Source organism: Ambystoma mexicanum, chromosome 11 (genome assembly GCF_040938575.1).
Source record: "Ambystoma mexicanum isolate Mex_15411 chromosome 11, UKY_AmexF1_1, whole genome shotgun sequence".
In the NCBI taxonomy this organism is placed as follows: Eukaryota; Metazoa; Chordata; class Amphibia; order Caudata; family Ambystomatidae; genus Ambystoma; species Ambystoma mexicanum.
The window spans coordinates 836,977,510-836,995,066 of NC_090934.1; the positions used below are offsets into that span (position 1 = coordinate 836,977,510).

At 47.0% G+C, this 17,557-nt stretch overlaps 1 protein-coding gene across 3 annotated transcripts in view; it reads left to right on the forward strand.

Annotated features, from left to right (window-relative positions):
* The window catches only part of SAAL1 (serum amyloid A like 1), an 887,265-nt gene that overhangs the window by 29,892 nt on the left and 839,816 nt on the right, over nucleotides 1-17,557 (forward strand). Inside the window, exon 2 of one of the 3 annotated variants that reach the window (XM_069623791.1) lies at nucleotides 2,784-2,854. The exons of the other annotated variants lie outside the window; for them this stretch is intronic. The gene's annotated coding sequence lies outside the window, so the exon portion shown is untranslated. The remainder of the gene's footprint in view (nucleotides 1-2,783; nucleotides 2,855-17,557) is intronic. 3 annotated transcript variants of the gene reach the window in all.

Here is a 17,557-nt window from a genome sequence, read left to right on the forward strand (position 1 = left end):
GCAACCCCAGACATGCTGCCAGTTTCCAAGGCTGCATACCCCAATACCCGGGGTACCTCGACCATCTGTGAGTGCATTGTCCTCCGAAGTGCGAATCGGGCCAATACTTTGTGGGCATTCAGAGGACCCTACAGAAGCAGGAAATCTGCATCCAGAGTCCAGGACCGAGGGATCAAGGAACTTCTAACCAGAGCTGTTCGTTCTTCTTTGGCGCTGAGAAAAAGGTGCCAAAACCACAAAGAGCAGCTGACTCGATGGACATCCATTATTGCCGAGTGCCTCTCTCGAGTGCTGCTGCAGGAGCCCGCCAGACGTCCTCCCTTTCGTCACCACGACCAAGGACCAGGAACAAGGGTCAGCTGCATTGCATCCAGAAGGCATCCAGCTGGAACAAAGGTACTGTGCTTAGGTTTAATAACCGTTTGCCATTTGGGGTGCTTTCTACCTTTGGGAATGCTATTTAACCCTACTCTGAGTTGACCTCAACTCACTTGCACTGGCCTTTCAGCTTGTGCTTCTTGAAGGTGACTCCTCTTGAGTTGCTGTGATTTCTTTTTGAACACTGACTATTTAAAAAAATATATTTCTAAGAAGAAGAGCATCAGAACTTTGACTTTGCCCATTGACTTTGGCTGTCTTGGCTCCCTAAAGGCTTCCTTCTGAACCTATTGGCTTTGGCAGTGCGCGTCCCCTTACAGTTTTTAAATGTTGAACACTTTAATGCTGGGATAAAAGTCTGCCTGCATCCCTTTGGGAGAATGTAACTGTTTTTATAGAAAATCAGTGCAAGGCATAAAATAAGCGGTATCGCATTGCTATTTGCAATATAATAATGCTAGTTTGCTGTGTATTTTAACAATCGTGTCGCAGTTACTGCGATATGATTTCCACTCCACAACAAAACAAAAAAAAGATTGTTCCTTTACTGCCTGCCTCTGTGCACAGTGTGCACTGCAGGATAGGCAGAAGCACCCGGGCTGGGTTCAAAACGTATCAATGTTATGAGCCCTGCCCGGATGCAGCGTCATCCCGACGTGACAGGAGGATCTCCGCCCCCCCCTCTCACACTCTGGCTTTAACTTTGAAGGTTTGGGTGGGGGAGCCGGGCCCTCTTGATTTGGAATCTGTTGGGTGCGGGGTGTAAGTGGCTGATGATGATATTTCTCCTGCCCATTTGGGTGGGAGAAATCTTATTCTCAGCCACGTCAGCCACTTGCTAACACCAGCACCCGCCGCAATAACGCAGCCTGCTGCTCGTAGAAGAACTCTTCTACAAGCAGCAGGCTGCGTTATTACGGCAGGTGCTGGGTGTTAGAGAGGGCTGCTCTCTATCACACAGCAGCTGCCGTAATAACACAGCCTGCTGCTCGTAGAAGGCCTCTTCTACGAGCAGCAGACAGCGTTATTATTTTCTTTAGACTGGATAACACTCGGTGGCGTCGCCAGGAATCAAATTTAGGAGGGGCACAGAGGGGGCCAAAGAAAAAAGTAGGGGGGACACAGACAAAAGTAGGGGGGCTGCTTATGAATGTGTGACGTCACAAGCTCTCCTGCAGATAGGTTTTTGTGCACGCCAGAACTACCCACACCCCACTGCACCTCACCTCCCATCAGAATGCAGGCACAAAACTATTCAGTGACTAATATGGCCCATCATTAGCAGTTTCGTGGCTACATTCTGATGGGAGGGGCTGCAAGCTGCTTGATCACTACTAGCTTTCAGACAAAAGGAATATTGCCGTGTGATAGGCAGACATTGGCCTCAGTGAGTGTCACAAATAACACCACGAACGGAGAACATGGTCCCTGCTCGCCTTAGGTAGGGGGGGCCCAAGAGGGGGCACAGGATGACCTTTGGCGAGTAAGAACCAGTGTGCTGGGTGTATGTTTAGAATTGAGGTGGCAGTAACTTAATAAATGGATAGTAACTGGCCGTCCCTCCATCCATCGTTGTGTACTGACCCGCAACTTGCCAGCACCCAGCACCCGCTGTAATAATGCAGCCTGCTGCTTGTAGAAGGCCTTTCAAAAGGTCTTCTGCGATCAGTAGGCTGCGTTATTACGGCGGGTGCTGTGTGTTAGAGAGTGGCTGGCAATAATATTTCTCCCGCCCGTTCAGCCAATCTCTAACACCCAGCACCCACAGTAAGCAGCATCAGTCCGGGGTGAAGATGACCCCCCACATCCCCTGGCCTCCTCACTGCTGATGGTGGAAACAGTGGGGCAGGGTCGGACTGGGGCAAACAATTGTCTCGGGCACCAAACAAAAAAGTGCTCCACAGTGAATTCATTCCTTTTTTGACATTGTTTGAATAACCCAAGGGGGGGGGGTGAGGCAAATTGTACATTTTAATTCAGCAACACTGGTCAAAACTATTAACCATTAGGGCCAGTTTGATGAGTTTCTGGACTCCAGTAACTCATCAAACTGGCCCACTTTGACCCAATAAATGGGCCTGGCCATAACTTTAATGTAAGCACTGCAAAGCGCATATTAAAAGTCCCAGAACGAAAACTGTGACTTTGACTTTCTTTGCTGTGCTTTGCGGACTGGAACCATGGGGGCAGTTGCTAGACCTCCTCCTCTACCCCCCGCCCCCAAGAGGCTTGAGGCCTCTTTTGTTTGTAAAGGCAAAAGACCCCAACACTGTCCCCAATTGCTGGGCTGGGTGTTGGCAAGTGGCTGCGCTGGCATTTGTTCGGCTGTCAATTCTCGAGGACAGGAGTGAGTGTGCATTGTTGTGGGTAGCCGGTAAATCAGTTGCTTTTTGCCGATTCTGTAGGAATTGGTCAGCAGTGTAGAGGAAGATTAGCCAGCGAGGACCTTCCCACTTGAAAACAGCGGGCCTGAGAGGTAAGCAAAGCCTAGCCCAACTTTTTATTCTAAAAATATCTTTTTAATGTAGACTACTCAAAGGCCTTATGCAAGCAGGATGTGTTATTGGTGCAGGTGGCCGCGCCACATTCATGCAGCGAACCTTTACATTTTACAGACATTGCACTGATGTTGTACTTCAGAGGTACATAGAAATCATTTCTGCATTCTTGCTAAGTCTATATCTTGGGGTACAACTTATTCTGGTGACATTCAATATTAGTACAAAATTGCTAATCAAATTAGTTCATTTGCCAATCAAAAAAAATGTTATTAGCAAAATCTGCTAATCAATTTTTGAAAACTAATATATGCCTTGTCAGTATCTACCCTAACCGTTCCCTCCTTAATAACTCTATATTACAAAGGTGATACAAAATAAGTGTTATGCTGACCTCAAATGATGTCACCTCTGGGTGCTGGAAAATGTGTCACATATAAATGAATTACACAATTGAATCCTGTAAGGAATGCATGGTGGTAAGACAGACACAAGTGACCACAGTTCAAGGGAGTTTATTGAACTTTTGCAAGGGTATGATAAACGCCTATCTAAATCTAAGATGGGAGAAAACAATGACCATGAAATAATAAAGAAGGCAGTCCTAGTGGAGTATTGTCAACATAAAAGGGCCTATACTAAAAAAAAACATTGCCAATGCTTACTACTAATTTACAAATAGTGTGGGGGTGAAGTTCATGAAAAAGAAAAGTGTTCACAAAATAATAAGTTAGGATGATTGGGCTGTTGGCCTCCCTTCCCCACGTTTTCAGCATGGGGCGAGGCATGTCACTCGAGCAAAGCACACACTCTGGCACTACGGCACAAGGATACAGTTAAATTTCCACAGTTTAGGATCTTCTGTGTCTAAGCCTCTTGACTCCGAAGGCCTGCTGTACAAAAATAATAAGGAAACATTTCTTTCTCTCTGTCTGTAAACATGTAGGGTATTCACCCTGGATCCCCCTCAGTTGGGCTCAGATCCCTTTTATACCAATGACCGAGATTTATTTTGCGGGTGACTCATGGTTCACCCTGGATCCCCCTCAGCTGGGCTCAGATCCCTTTCTTTTGGTCAATTAGTCTGCCCCAGCCAGCCAGCCAATTGTGCTGTACTGTAAACTATCGAAGACTTTCGAATGTGCACAGGATTTAGCAAGACCTGTTACATGACCACTTCCATCTCAGTATTCCTTTTTCTCACACTCTGCACAAGTTGGATATGTTGGATACCTAACGGAGACCTTCGAATGAGCGCCCAAGTGGCGCCGGACCAATCTGTGTATGGTACTTGGGTTGCCTCTGAAAGTTCAATTACAAAGTTCAATTACGTCTTTGGTTCCAATTATATCTGCGTTGCTCTTTGCAAACACCTCACACACTGTTCTCTTTGTACAATGTTGCCGCTTGCAACCTTGGTTCAAAACACAATCTGGTTTGGTAGCATTCTCTCCGACTCACCGGCTGTGCTGTCTTTTCGGACGCTGCTTTGTTGTAGGAGCCAAGGACAGTACTACGGCGGCAATCGCTCCTCCCCACCTTGGTGTTCGACCTCCGACACACTGTGCAGATTTGATCAGCCTTAGTGCCTTGTCTTCGGTTTCTTACTTTCCAAGGCTCATGAAAGTAATGGTCTTTAGAGGTCGCGGGTAATTCCCTGCTTGCGACTCTTGGGTCTCAGTGCCTTTCTTCTTGTATTAAACTGCCATCATGGAACTGCTATTTCCTCGTGTGGTTTGCCTGACTCAGAGTGTGCTTTTGTGCTCCGCCTTTTATCTATGTGAGGAAGTGTGATGTAATTCAGGTATGTGTAATAATCCGTAATTGCCTGACCTTGACTGTCCATGGTGTTGGGGCATGTCAGATATACAGCTCTGGTGCTAGTCCGTTGTCGCTCACAGTGAACTATCTGTGATCTAGTGTTTGTGTCGGAAAAGGGGGTGGGGGTTGAATTCCTAGGTATCCTACCTGATAGGATGGGGAAAAAGTGTTATTGGGAAGGGGATACCACGTCTCACCCTCCAGTGTCCTACTTCCACTCCCCAAGGACCCCCCACCCAGGTGATTTCCCCCCCCCCCACACTAGTCCACCCCCAGAAACTGGATACAGAAGTAATGGCCGTGTCCTGGCCACCTGGATTACTGATCCCCAGGGGCTAGCGGGTCAGACACCTTCAGGTTTCTCACTTCCCCTATTCTATGTAGCCGCATCTATTTCACAGGGGAACCAAGAGAGGAAATCCACATTCCCTTGATCTTTACCTCTTAGGTGTGCCACAGTGAAACAGTATGGTTGCAGGTCTAAGAACCATCACATGACTTGAGGGTTAGTCTTTTCGTTGGCTAATCCAAACTAGTGGAGAATGGTCATTGACAAGTGTGAACTGTCTTCCTAGGAGGTAGTATCTAAGATGTATAATGGCCCACTTGATGGCAAGGGCCTCTAATTCCAGCACAGACTAATATTTTTCACGTGGGAAAAGTTTGCGACTCGTAAACAAGATGGGATGTTCCAATCCATCGCAAATGTGTGTTAAGACTGCTCCTAGCCCTGTAAGGGAGGCGTCTGTCTGCAGTACAAATTCTTTTTAGAAATGTACCACCTTTTTAGGCACAGGCTTTGTTTTAGGTTGTTGTAACATATATCATCCTCGTCAGTCCAATTAATTTTCTGGGGCTCAGCGTTCTTTAGTTTGTCAGCCTAGCTGTCGTGTCCAAGAATTTTGGGATAAACCTACGGTAATAACCGATTAATCCTAGAAATGCTCTGCAATCTTTTAGTTTTAGGTGTAGGGGTATCTAGTACGGCTTTCACGTTCTCGCGTTGAGGTTGCACACTACCATTCCCTACAAAGAAGCCGAGGTATTTCAAGGCCGATTGGGCCAGTCTGTATTTGGATGGATTGGCAGTTAGGCCCGCTTCTCTCAGAGCTCTCATAATGGTAAAGAGATGGAAAAGGTGGTCTTCCCAGGTTTTACTATAAATGGCAATGCCGTCAATATAATCTCCAAAGAAATATGGCTGTATTATTTGGTCGATAAACTGTTGGAAAGTGGCTGGAGCCACATGTAAGCCAAAAGGGAGGACTTTGAACTGAAACAGTCCTAGGGGTGTCGAGAAAGCAGTCTTTTTTCCTTATCAGGTTCATACACTGAGACTTGCCAGTACCCTTTTGTTAAGTCTAGGGTTGATGGAAAGGTGGCGTTTCCGAGTTTATCAATTAGGTAATTGATGCTTGGCATCGGATAAGCATCGAAGTCGGAAATGGCATTAACTTGGCGGAAATCTATGCAAAACCTCCAGGAATGGTGAGGTTTGGTGACCAATATGATAGGGGAGGACCATGGGCTCGAAGAGGGTTCGATAATGTTCGCTCTTAGCATTTTATTCACTTCCTCAACCACTATCTGTTTGCAGGCTTTCGGGAGTCTATATGGTTTCAGATTAGCCACTTTTCCCTTAGGTGTTGTAATGTAGTGATAGGTGCCTTTCACTCTTCCTGGTTTCTCTGAGAATACATCGTGGACTGAGATGATTAAATCTTTTAAATCTTCTTGTTGTTGACTAGATGGCTCTTGAGGAATTAATTCAAAGTTGTCTACCTCTTCTGGCACCAAACAGGATAGTATTGTGGCAGACGGGTTTTCCTTCAATTCTTTTAAGAGATTTACATGATCTAGATGGACTTTGTTTCCTCTCAGGTTTTGCTACCTGTACAGGTTCCGGTTTGTTCCAGTATTTCATATGGCCCATGCCACTTGGAAACAAGCTTGTTTTCTGAGGTAGGCAAGAGGACCAATGCTTTTTGTCCTACGGAAAATGATCTTAAACTCACCTTTTTTGTCATAGGACTATTTCTGCTGGTTTTGGGGTCTTTTCCATATGAGTATAGACTAGATTTCGAACAAGTTTCATATGTTCTTGCAGTCTGCTAGCCATCTGCGAAAGGGGAATGGGTGCATCTTCTCGTCCTTCCCAGGTCTCCCAGAGCATGTCCAGGACATCTCTAGGTTCTCTACCATAGATTAGCTCAAAAGGACAGAATCCAGTAGATACCTGAGGGGTTTTTCTCACTGCAAATAGTCCCCAGGGGATCATACGGTCCCAGCCCTTCCCATCCTTATCTACTAACTTTCTTAGGATCATTTTAAGCATTTTATTGATTCTCTCTACCAAACCATCTGTTTGGGAATGATATACTGAAGTTTGTAAGGTGGTAATATGGAGTAGTTCCTTGACTTCCCCCATGAGCTTGCTCATAAAACTTGAACCTTGTTCCGTTAGGATTGCCTTGGGAAAGCCAACCCTGGAAAAATACGGTAGGAGGTGCTTTAGAATTTGCTGAGTGGTGGTGTTCTGCATAGGGAATGTCTCTGGCTATCTGATTGCGTAGTTGACAATCACGAGGACCTATTTGTTGCCCAGTCTAGACGTTTCTAAAGGTACAATGATGTCCATCCGAATTCTTGAAAAATGTACTTCTATGATTGTTAAAAGATTCAGAGGGGCAAGCAGTTGGATGTGAGTACTGGTTTTCTGACATATTTCACACGTCTGAATAAAGGTTTTTATATCAACATGGATACATGGCCAGTAAAACCTTCCACTGATGTATGCCTGGGTTTTGGATTGTCCTAAGTGTTCCCCGGTCAGATGGGAATGCGCGATCTTGAGGACGATCTTTCGGGAGTTTTGGGCATTACTAACTGGGTTTTACTCAAGCCTTCTGTGGATGTATTTTTCTATATAGCAATCCTTTCTTTAAGAAGAAGAAAGGGCTTCCCTTCTCTACACCATCACCTTCAGGAATTGCTTGCTGGCCGAAGGCTAGGTCGGGATAGATGGTTGGCTCTTTTCCCTTTTTCTCTTCAGTGCTCAATGGTTCATCAGCTTCCCCAAAACCTAAGGTACCTCTCTGTTTCTTCTGGTTCACATTCTCTAAAATGGGGAAATTGAGCTTTTTCAAGAATCCCTGGGGCAATATTGACTCCACGATGTACTTCAAATGGGATCTCGCCATGGTTCTGTAAGAGAACCTGTGTGTCTCCCTTGAATTCGGGACACCTGCTAGAACATCTATACCTAACTTCCAGGCCAGATTTTGGGGCCAATTGTCAGGAATAAGGGCTGGCACCGAAGGGGAGTGCTACGGTTTGCATATTGAGGCGATGGAGCGCTGGGAGGACTTGGAACTACAGTACCCAGCATCTTCTGGGTACCGGGTAGTCCAGCACGCACGCGCATTGCCAGCTGTCTCCAATTGAGAACAGCTTATTAGCAGGCAATGGCGTGCTGCAGGTGTGGCTTATTCAGATTCCAGGGAGTGAAGCGGTTGGCGGCGGGTGTTACAAAGTTGCCGGTCGTGCAGATATGAATACCTCCGTCCCCAAGTACCACACAGGCAATTATATGAACACTGCCTGTGCAATCCTTGGAGCCACAGGTGTGGTAGTTCGTCGAGGCTGGAGTCAGGAACTGCCGGAAGGACCCTTTGAGCGCTGTAAGGCAAGGAGGGATTAGTACAGGGCGAAATGCAATTCACAGGGTATCTAGGAATAGAAACTAAACGTTCTTACCTATGTGTACTGTGGGTCCACCCGGAAAGGAATGAGAGTGATTGGACCTGAGCTCAGGTTAGGATAGGTTTCCACAACCTCTGGTTGATGACGGTAAGCACTGGGATTTTAAGTGCTTGATCAGGCGAATGCCTAGTGAAAGGCCATAGGCCCAGGTTCCAAAGAATCATGGTTCGTGGAGAAAATCCGTTAATCAGGCCGTGGTCGAGTAAACCAAGAGTTCCAGAGCTAATCAAGGCAAGTTCAGGGCGTAGAGAAAGCAATCCGTTAAGCAGACCGTTGTCGAGTAGCCAAGAGTTCCAATAGAGTTCAAGGCGTAGAGAAAGCAATCCGTTAAGCAAACTGTTGTCGAGTGACCAAATGTTTCCTGGTAGATTCGAAGCGTAGCAATGTCCAAGAGAAAGACCAACTGTGAAGCACCGTTTCGGTGTTTCTGAATGCATTTAAACCATTGGGGAAAATCACGTGATGCTCAACAAGAAACGTTGAGGCGTGGGGGTCGTCATGTGATACCGATTGCGTTTGGTCTCCTCACGTGACGATCAGGTCCACATGGGCAACGGTGATTGCGGCCAAATGGGAACCTCCAATTACATTGCCAACGGAGAGAAGGGCGATAGACACCAAGTCTGCCATGGACCCCCCTGACATGACGAGTGCACTGGTGTCGCCTTGTCTGCGCGCCCAGAGGTAAGCCTCGGGGGGCTACGTAATATGGGTGTGTGGAAACGTGAGTCTGTGGGAAACATAGGAGTTTGTAAGGTAGAGGACGTGGACGTGGAAGATGTAACAGCGGGCAGACTTGGAAGACTGACTGCACCTGTAATTACTGATCAAGGGCATTGCCGCACGGGAAAGTCAGGATGGCAGCAGACTGATTTACGGCCCTACATTCTTTGTCTGGGAAGTCCCGAGTGGCTCCCAGACCTCAGATAAGTACCGGGGACAAACAAGGAAATGTATATGTGTTACGTGGCTACCGGGTTGATTATTGCAGTGTTCTCCATGTCTGGGTAGTCCTGAGGGGCTCCCAGACCACAGTTAAGTACTGGGGGAAAAAACGTGTATGCAGTTACGGACAAGGCATGGTGTCACTTGTGAAATACGTTTTCCCACTTTAAACATTAGAAGTCAGAGAAATGCCGTTCATACGTTCAGTGACCTGAAACTAAGTGCTCTTAGTGCTGGAAACTAGGAGAGGAATTATCTATGTGTTGTGTGTTGCTTTTGCCTGTCCAAGGGGCCATGTGTTGTTTATCATGTTGGTGTCACGACCCGTGACCAGAACCCCACTGGCATGGTCACATGCCAGGTAGGGTTAGGGCTCTGGGTTCATTTGGGGCCCCAAGGGCCTTGCATTGTCACTGGAGACTCTCCTGGAGTCAGTCCTGGTGCCTTTGGCGCCAGGCTCATATTTGGAATGGGACTTCAAGGGACTACTTTTCATATGGAGGCACCCACACAGTCTAGTCCCTAAGAACCAGACTGTGCGGTGCAGTGTCTTAGGGTGTGGTAGCCCGGACTACTTTACCTGGACTACTTTACAGGGTAGGCTATATAAACCACACCCAAGCTAAAGAACGTGCTTCGCGTTATTCTGCAGCCAGCAGCGTAACGCTCACCGTGTTAGAGACCAGCACCCGGCGTTCTGGAATCGCGGACCTGCAGAGGAGACGAAAGAATATATTAGCAGTTCCAGCTTACCTGCAGTCTTCCATCCTTCGATCCCAGCTGCTCGCGGTCTTCCATCCCGTTGGCAGCATCTTCAGGACATCGCGCTCGCACCGGAATGAAGCACCTGGGGAGGAGAGAAAAAGGGACAACGTTAAACAGGTTACTCACGGCAAGCTCAGCAGTAACCAAAATCTCCTCACCTGGCTGGGCATATCTTGGCCGGTTCCGCTCCGGAAATCACCGCACACCCAGAAAGAACATCGTAACCTGAAAAGGAATGAAGAATACAGGTTAGCCCAAAAAGATATTAGTGCGCCGCACTTCGCGCTGAACCTACCTTTCTTCATACGCTCTGCGTACATAAACCCCGGCAGGAGCTGAACCCAAGCAGCGCACCCAGCGAACCTCCGCATACCTAAGGGGGAAACAATCGGGGAAAGACATTAATAGCCCGCAAGAAAGCAAAGGCCCTCAAAGACTACTATAATCGAACTTACCTCTTTAAAGACCCTTGAATGGGTTGGCATCAGTGAAGTTAACTCGGTCGCTTCAACCCGCACAAACTACGTGCCCCTGCGCAGAAAGCAGGACGGAGAGCCCGCCAGACATCATAACAAAGTGAGGAGGGGGGGGCCTTCAGGTCGAGTCCAAGGGGCTGGTGGGAGGAAACGAAATCTGAATCTAAGCTCAGTCCTCCTGTGTTTTCAGGCCCACCTGCCATAGAAGACATCATCCCGAATTGAGTACATCTGGGGGAAATCAGGCAACCAGGGCATACAGGCGTCCCCCGTGGATATCAGGTGAGCGTAACAGTTGGGCAAAGACCCATGTGTATCTGTTTCATTTCGTTGCTTGCTACATGTTTTCTGTTATGGTTCATCATGATTGAGAGCACGTATTAAGGTGTGCTTCTCAGGTATAAGGCAGTTCATCAGAGGATTCTGGTGTACAGTTAATCTCATGTGCATGTGTTGTACCCAGGGAAATCTTGTTATGTTCTATGTCTAGACAGGTTAATGTTTTTTTCCTGTGTTTCCCCTTACCTATCCACTATAGGGTTTCCTTATCCTCTTTCCGGTGTTCCTAAATTCCCCACCCTATCCACAACCTCTTCCTAACCCCTCTTCCCCCATTGGCTGCCGCATGGCGACCTGTTATCTGAATCAGGTGCCTGTGCCAACCACGGTGGGAGGGTCGAATTCATTCGGCTCGGGGGAGAGTGTCGATCTCTGTTCCCTTCCATTAAGTTGTGGCACCAATCTTGTATAACAACCAGGAGGGGGCTATCAAAACAAAGTCTGTGGGAATCCTTCCTCTTTTCCCAGGAGGGATAGTAGCATCTCTACTGCTACAGATATTGAAGCCTATTGATTCTTTCCTGGCAACAGAGGGGTTGGAGGCTCTATGACTAAGCTTCTGGAATTGTAGGGTTCCCCAATTTGTTTCAATTGAGTCAAATCCCATTCCTGACACCATATGTAAGGAATGCATGGTGGCAATAGTAAGACGGACACAAGTGACCACAGTTCAAGGGTGTTTATTGAACTTTTACAGGGGTGTGATAGACGCCTATTTTAACCTAAATCGCTTGCAACCTTGGTTCAAACACACAAGCTGGTTTGATATCAGTCTCTCCGACTCACCGGCTGGGCTGTCTTTTCTGACGCCGCTTTGTTGTAGGAGCCAATGACAGTGCCACAGCAGCAATCGCTCCTCCCTGCCCTGGTTATCGACATGGGAGAGCCCCGGGTACCTCCGACACACTGTGCAGGTTTGATCAGCCTTAGTTCCTGGTCTTTGGTTTCTTACTTTACAAGGCACACGAAAGTAACAGTCTTTAGAGGTCACAGGTACTTCCCTGCTTGCGGCTCTCAGGTCTCACTGTTTTTCTCCTTGTATTAAACTGCCATCTTGGAACTGCTGTTTCCTCGTATGGTTTGCCTCGCTCAGAGTGTGGTTTTGTGCTCCGCCTTTTATCCGTGTGGGGGAGTTTGATGCAAGTCAGGTGCGTAATAATCCGTAATTGCCTGACCTTGCCTGTCCATGGTGTTGGGACATGTCAGGTATACGGCTCTGGTGCTAGTCTGTTGTCACTCATGGTGAACAAGTCAGTGAGAAAGTGTTTGTGTCGGAAAGGGGGCGGGGTAAATTCCTAGGTATCCTAGTATGATGGCGAAAAGGTGTTATTGGGAATGGGATAACGCGTCTCACCCTCCGGTGTCCCACTTCCACTCCCCGACGGCCCCTCTGTCATGCCTCGCTCCTGGAAGAAGTGGCAGCAGTGGCGGTTCCTGAAGCGGTCACTACGTTTTTCCACGTCCAAGATGGCCACTGCCATATTTTAATCCCATCAGTCTGCTACGCAATGCGTTGCAACCTCGTTTGTTCCTGAATAAGGTTATACGCTTCATTGTTTCCCCTGTGTTTTTCCGCTTGCCCTCATGATTCCTCCTGTGCCTTTGTTCCTTGCCCGCTTCTGTGCCTTTCGCTTCCTCTTTCTAAATGATCACAGACTCTCTCTTTCTCTTCTCCTCATCTGGTTAGCATTTCGTCCAGTCCTTGCTGCTTGGCTTCAAAGGTGCTCCTGCGCTCCTGTCACCTGCGCTCCAGTCACGGAGCTTACATCTATCCTTCCGCTAGCAGCTTGGAAGCCTAGAAGCTGGTATCCGCAGGGCAGTGCGCTTTAACAGCGTTCCTACTGCTTACCTTCATCCGCTGCTTGTCATTTCTCAGTGACACATCTCTCCGCTCACCAGTTTCTATTCACAGTTTCTCAGGAAATACAGGACATTCTACATACTGCCAAAGGAGTCCTCCCTGCACTTTGAGTTCATCCATCTGCAATACAACATCCCAGGTTTTTTTTTAAGCCAAAGAGCTTTTTTCCCCGGAAAGGGGCGTGCTCCTCAGAGTCCCCCTTGCTTGGGGCTCCCATACCCGGTCAGGGTGGCCTCCAGGGGAGCACGTCCATACCTCTTCGAAAAGAAGAAAAACCACAAGACAGAGAAGACAAAGTCCGGCAAGAAAAAGGCAAAAGCATCTGAAAGTACCACAGAAGACTCGGGTGAGGAGCAGGAGAAGGGGAGGACATTGTTACGCATGAGGCCCTCATCCCGCTCTGGTCCACTCCCAGGAACTGGATCCAAAAGCAATGGCTGTATCCTGGCCACCTGGAGGACAGATCCCCGGGGACTAGCAGGTGAAACACCATCAGGTTTCTCACAATCCTAACTTGGGATTAATGTTATAACTAATTACTGCTTTTTAAAGAATGCTTAAAATATCCTTGTGTATAAATAAATTATTATATAACTTGAAGTGTGTAAGCGTTTGCTTGGATACCTGTATTTACTGATTTCATTGTACAGCTCACATTACCCCTCTTAAAATAAGCCTGGCTGCTCAGTCAGACTATCAACTTGTGTAGTAGAGGCCCATGTTAAAAGGTGGGTTACCTACTACCAAGAGATAAGTCTTGTGTAGTCCCACACCAGTTGGACTGCACTAGTTCTTACCTAACAGGGTGTAGAGACGAATGCCTGACACGCAAGCAGGGCTCGCAACAGATGGCCCTCCGGCTTCGCAAGCAGCGAGGCAGCTGCAGGGGCTGTGGTAAAGAAACGCAAAGAACCAGCGAATGTCGCGGAGAGCACTGGGGCACTCCTAGAAGACCTTAAATAAGTAACGGTCCTTGAAAGCAAGTTCAGCAAATGCATATTGAATAGTGAATTGAACAGAAACTTAAAATTAAGCAAATCAAAGGCATCTTAAATCATGAATCCAATGGAAACTTGAAATTAAACATAACGTTAGCATCTTATATACCGAACTGAAAGGAAATGTGAAATGAAGCTTAACAGAGGCATATTGAATATGGAACTGAATGAAACCTTGAAGTTAGACATATTGAATACTGAATGCAGTAAAACTGTATGGGCAAAGCAAATATCGAAGGACAGCCAAAGTGCCCACGTGGAAAAAAAACAATGCAAGTGTGAAGGAGTGCCACAGAAGGTTGGGTATGAATAAGACTCCCACAAAAGTGAACTTTTATGAGTGAGTGCAATGCAGCAAGGCCAAAGATTGGCAAGTGGTGTGTGACACGTGATGATAGAACCAAGAGGTTGACAAAGAGAAGCCATTGAAGTGTACACTTGCATATAAAGCCAAGAGGCCAACAAAGAGGAATTAAGTGAAGGTGACTTGGTGCATAGGGGCAGAAGCTGAAGAACCTGTGTGGCCTCAGAACCTAGGGATCCTGGTTGCGCGACCTGTGATGGGTGGACCGTGTGGTCTGACCACTGCACCTAGACCAGTGAGCCCTGAATGAGAAGAAATCAAAAACATTGCGTAACAAACTAAGGAGAAGCATTGTGAGTGAACTGGTGAGGCAAACCAGAAGAGGGGTCAGGTTGACCTAGAGTTGTTACACATTTGAAAGGACTGATATATACATGCCGGAGTTAATCTTGGGGAAGGGAACCCTGAGACTTGAGGAACTTTGTGTTGTCTTGAGGACGGAGCGTCAAGACCCCTTTTTTTAACTGTGTTGCTTGGAACTTGGGGAGGGGAACCCTGAGGATTGTTTGGAACTGTATTGCCTTGAACGTGCGAAAGGTAATATTGAGACATTTGTGGAACTTTCTTGAACTTGGGGAAGGAGAGCTGGAATAATTGTAATAATTGTTCTAACGGAGAACGATTTCAAAGCGTGAGAGTGGGAATCAAACCTGTGTTGCCATGTATTGTCTTGCTTCCAAGACAAACGCGTTGCCCCTGAGCTATCCTGCCGGTCTGGGAGCTGGAAGAAGCTCAGACCTTTGAGTTAAGCACTGTTTATTTTGTTAGCAACATCCCTCCACATTGGTTAGCTTTAGTTGCAAGTGTAAGAATAGGTTTTGGACACAGACTTTTAATTGAACTCTTTGACTCAGACGTTCCTTGGTTTTGTTCAGGGAGGGAGATCCCACCTTACCTTGGCATAAGGACTTCTACCATCCTATTTAAGTTCATATATATCTTTTATTTGAACCCGAGTCTGTTGTCTGTGTCTTGCTTCATGATGCCTTCACAGCCCCCAGTGTTCAGACCATTTACTGCCCACATCCCTTCCTCCTTAGCACACCCCTGAGTGCAGCAACCACCACCCCCACAGACCCCTGAAGCCCCGCTTGGGGGGACGTGCTCCCTGTGTCCCGTGGTCAATCCATTCTGAGTTCGGGACACATCTCTCTCCTTTTTCATATAAGGTCCTCTAGCTGTGGTCCAGGTCAAACTCATCTCTCTCCCCTTTTACCGCTTTGACACTCTTCTGGTCGACTGGTAAACCTGGATCTCCCTCCCGTTCAGACGCCTCTCTACCTCCCTGCACTCCACTCCGGGCTGGCATACTCCCCAGTGCTTTTCAGTTATTTTCATTTCATGGGGCTTGGTTGATCATTCACTTTTGTCCCGTTCTGAGTTGAAGAGCCAGATTTTTAGAAGGTTTCTGAATTTCTAGAGGGTCCTTCGGATTTGGGTTGTTTGACCGAAGTGTAATAATTTGCGACAGAATTGCACTTCTGCCAAACAAACCCAAATGTGCCTTACACCACCTCTAATGCGGGTCGGATCTGACGCCGCAGGGTACCTTTTTTGGTGTTCCCTTTTCTTCTTTTGGTCCCCCGCCTCCAATTTTGAGCAAGCAGATCGATATAGTTTATAGAGAGTTTAATATATATATATAAATCAAACTATCAAGATGGGTAATTCCGGTCCTTCGAGGTTTGTATTTCTCAGGGTAGGGCGTTCCAAAGTTTTACGGCTAGGCAAGAGAATGCTGAACCACCAAGTTTTTTCCTTGTGTATGGTTTCGGTTTTAGGTGGATGTGGGCGCTGGATCCAAGTGTTTTAGTCGACTGGTAGATGGTGAGTTTCTTTTGTCTGAATTACGCTCCTAGGCTGCGTGTTGCTGTCTGTTATGCACATTGATTTGAAGGTGATTCGTTTTTTGACTGGGAGCCAATGTTGCATCTTTAGCGCTGGAGTGATGTGGTCCCTTCGTGAGAGTTTGAGGAGAACTCTGGCATCTGCCTTCTGTATACCTTGCAGTTTCTTAAGTAAATAATCTGGCATTACGAGGTATAATCTATTGGTGTAGTCTATCCTGGACATGAAGAGGGAGATGATGGCTCATGCTTTGTGCGTGAAGGAGAGGAATGGTAGAATCTTTTTGATCGTGTGTAGATCGAAGAAGCTTATCGCATTTAATTGCGGTTCTATGGTTAGCTCATTGTCCATTAGGATTCTAAGGTTTTTGACAACTTTGGTTGGTGTGGGTGCTGTTCCCAGTTCTGTGGGCCATGGTATGTAACGGTTGCTTCCTTGGTTGGATGTTATCATGATTTCCGTTTTTCCCGGGTTGACTTTGAGGTTGTTAGTGTTCATCCATTGGTAGAGTTCTTTAAGATAGTCTATTAGCGTTGTGTTCTCCTCTTGTTAATCACTGATTTTTGTAGATAATTTGGGTGTCATATGCCTAGTTATAGCAAGTGAAGCCGTGTCTTTTGATGAGGTTGATTAGTGGCGTCATATAGATGTTGAAGAGGAGCGGGGAAAGCAAGGATGCTTGCGGTACTTCACATGTGGTGTCCTGTGGTGCGGATTTGAATGGCTTCATCCATGGTGTCAGTGATCCCTATTTGTTCAAGTCTTTTTTTTTTTAATCAAAGATTTCATTGATTTTTAAACATGAATAAACATTGCAAATAACACTTTGCATTGCAGGGAGGGGAAAAAGGGAACAAAACATCAAAGGAAAAAAAGAAAAAGGACCTTGGCCCCTCGGGCCGTCAAGCCTTCAGGAGGATTCTCACACATCAGCTCGTTCGTGACAGTCCGACTTGTCTGGCGTTGCGCAGACCACCTTGTACATGTTGCCAGTGCCGCCTTGTCAGTTGACTAGCTAGCCTCTTCCCATTTCTGCCAAATTCTGCTCGCTTTTTGTGGGCAGCCCCTTGCTGCATACACCCTATGTTCCAGTGTCGCGCAGATGTCCACATCCTTGACCCATTGGTCATAACTGGGAGTTCTCTCTGATCCCCACAGCTGCGCAATATTTCTTCTAAGTATCGCTATGGCAGTTCACCAGAACAGTTTCTCATAGCGGGACAGATCACATTCGTCGGAGATCCCTAACAGGAGTTGTTTCGGACACCTGTATTGTCTTGCCCAAGACTCCGGATAGTTTATCACAGCACTTCCGCCATAGCTTTTGGATGTTGTCGCATTCCCATAGAATATAGAAGAAAGTTCCCTCCTTGCGCTTACATAACAGGCATCGCGAGTCCGAGGCCCTACCCCATCGGAAGAGTGCCACTCTTGGATAGTAAATACGGTGCAGTATCTTAAATTGGACTAGTCTGAGCCTCGATGAGATGGTTGCCTCACGA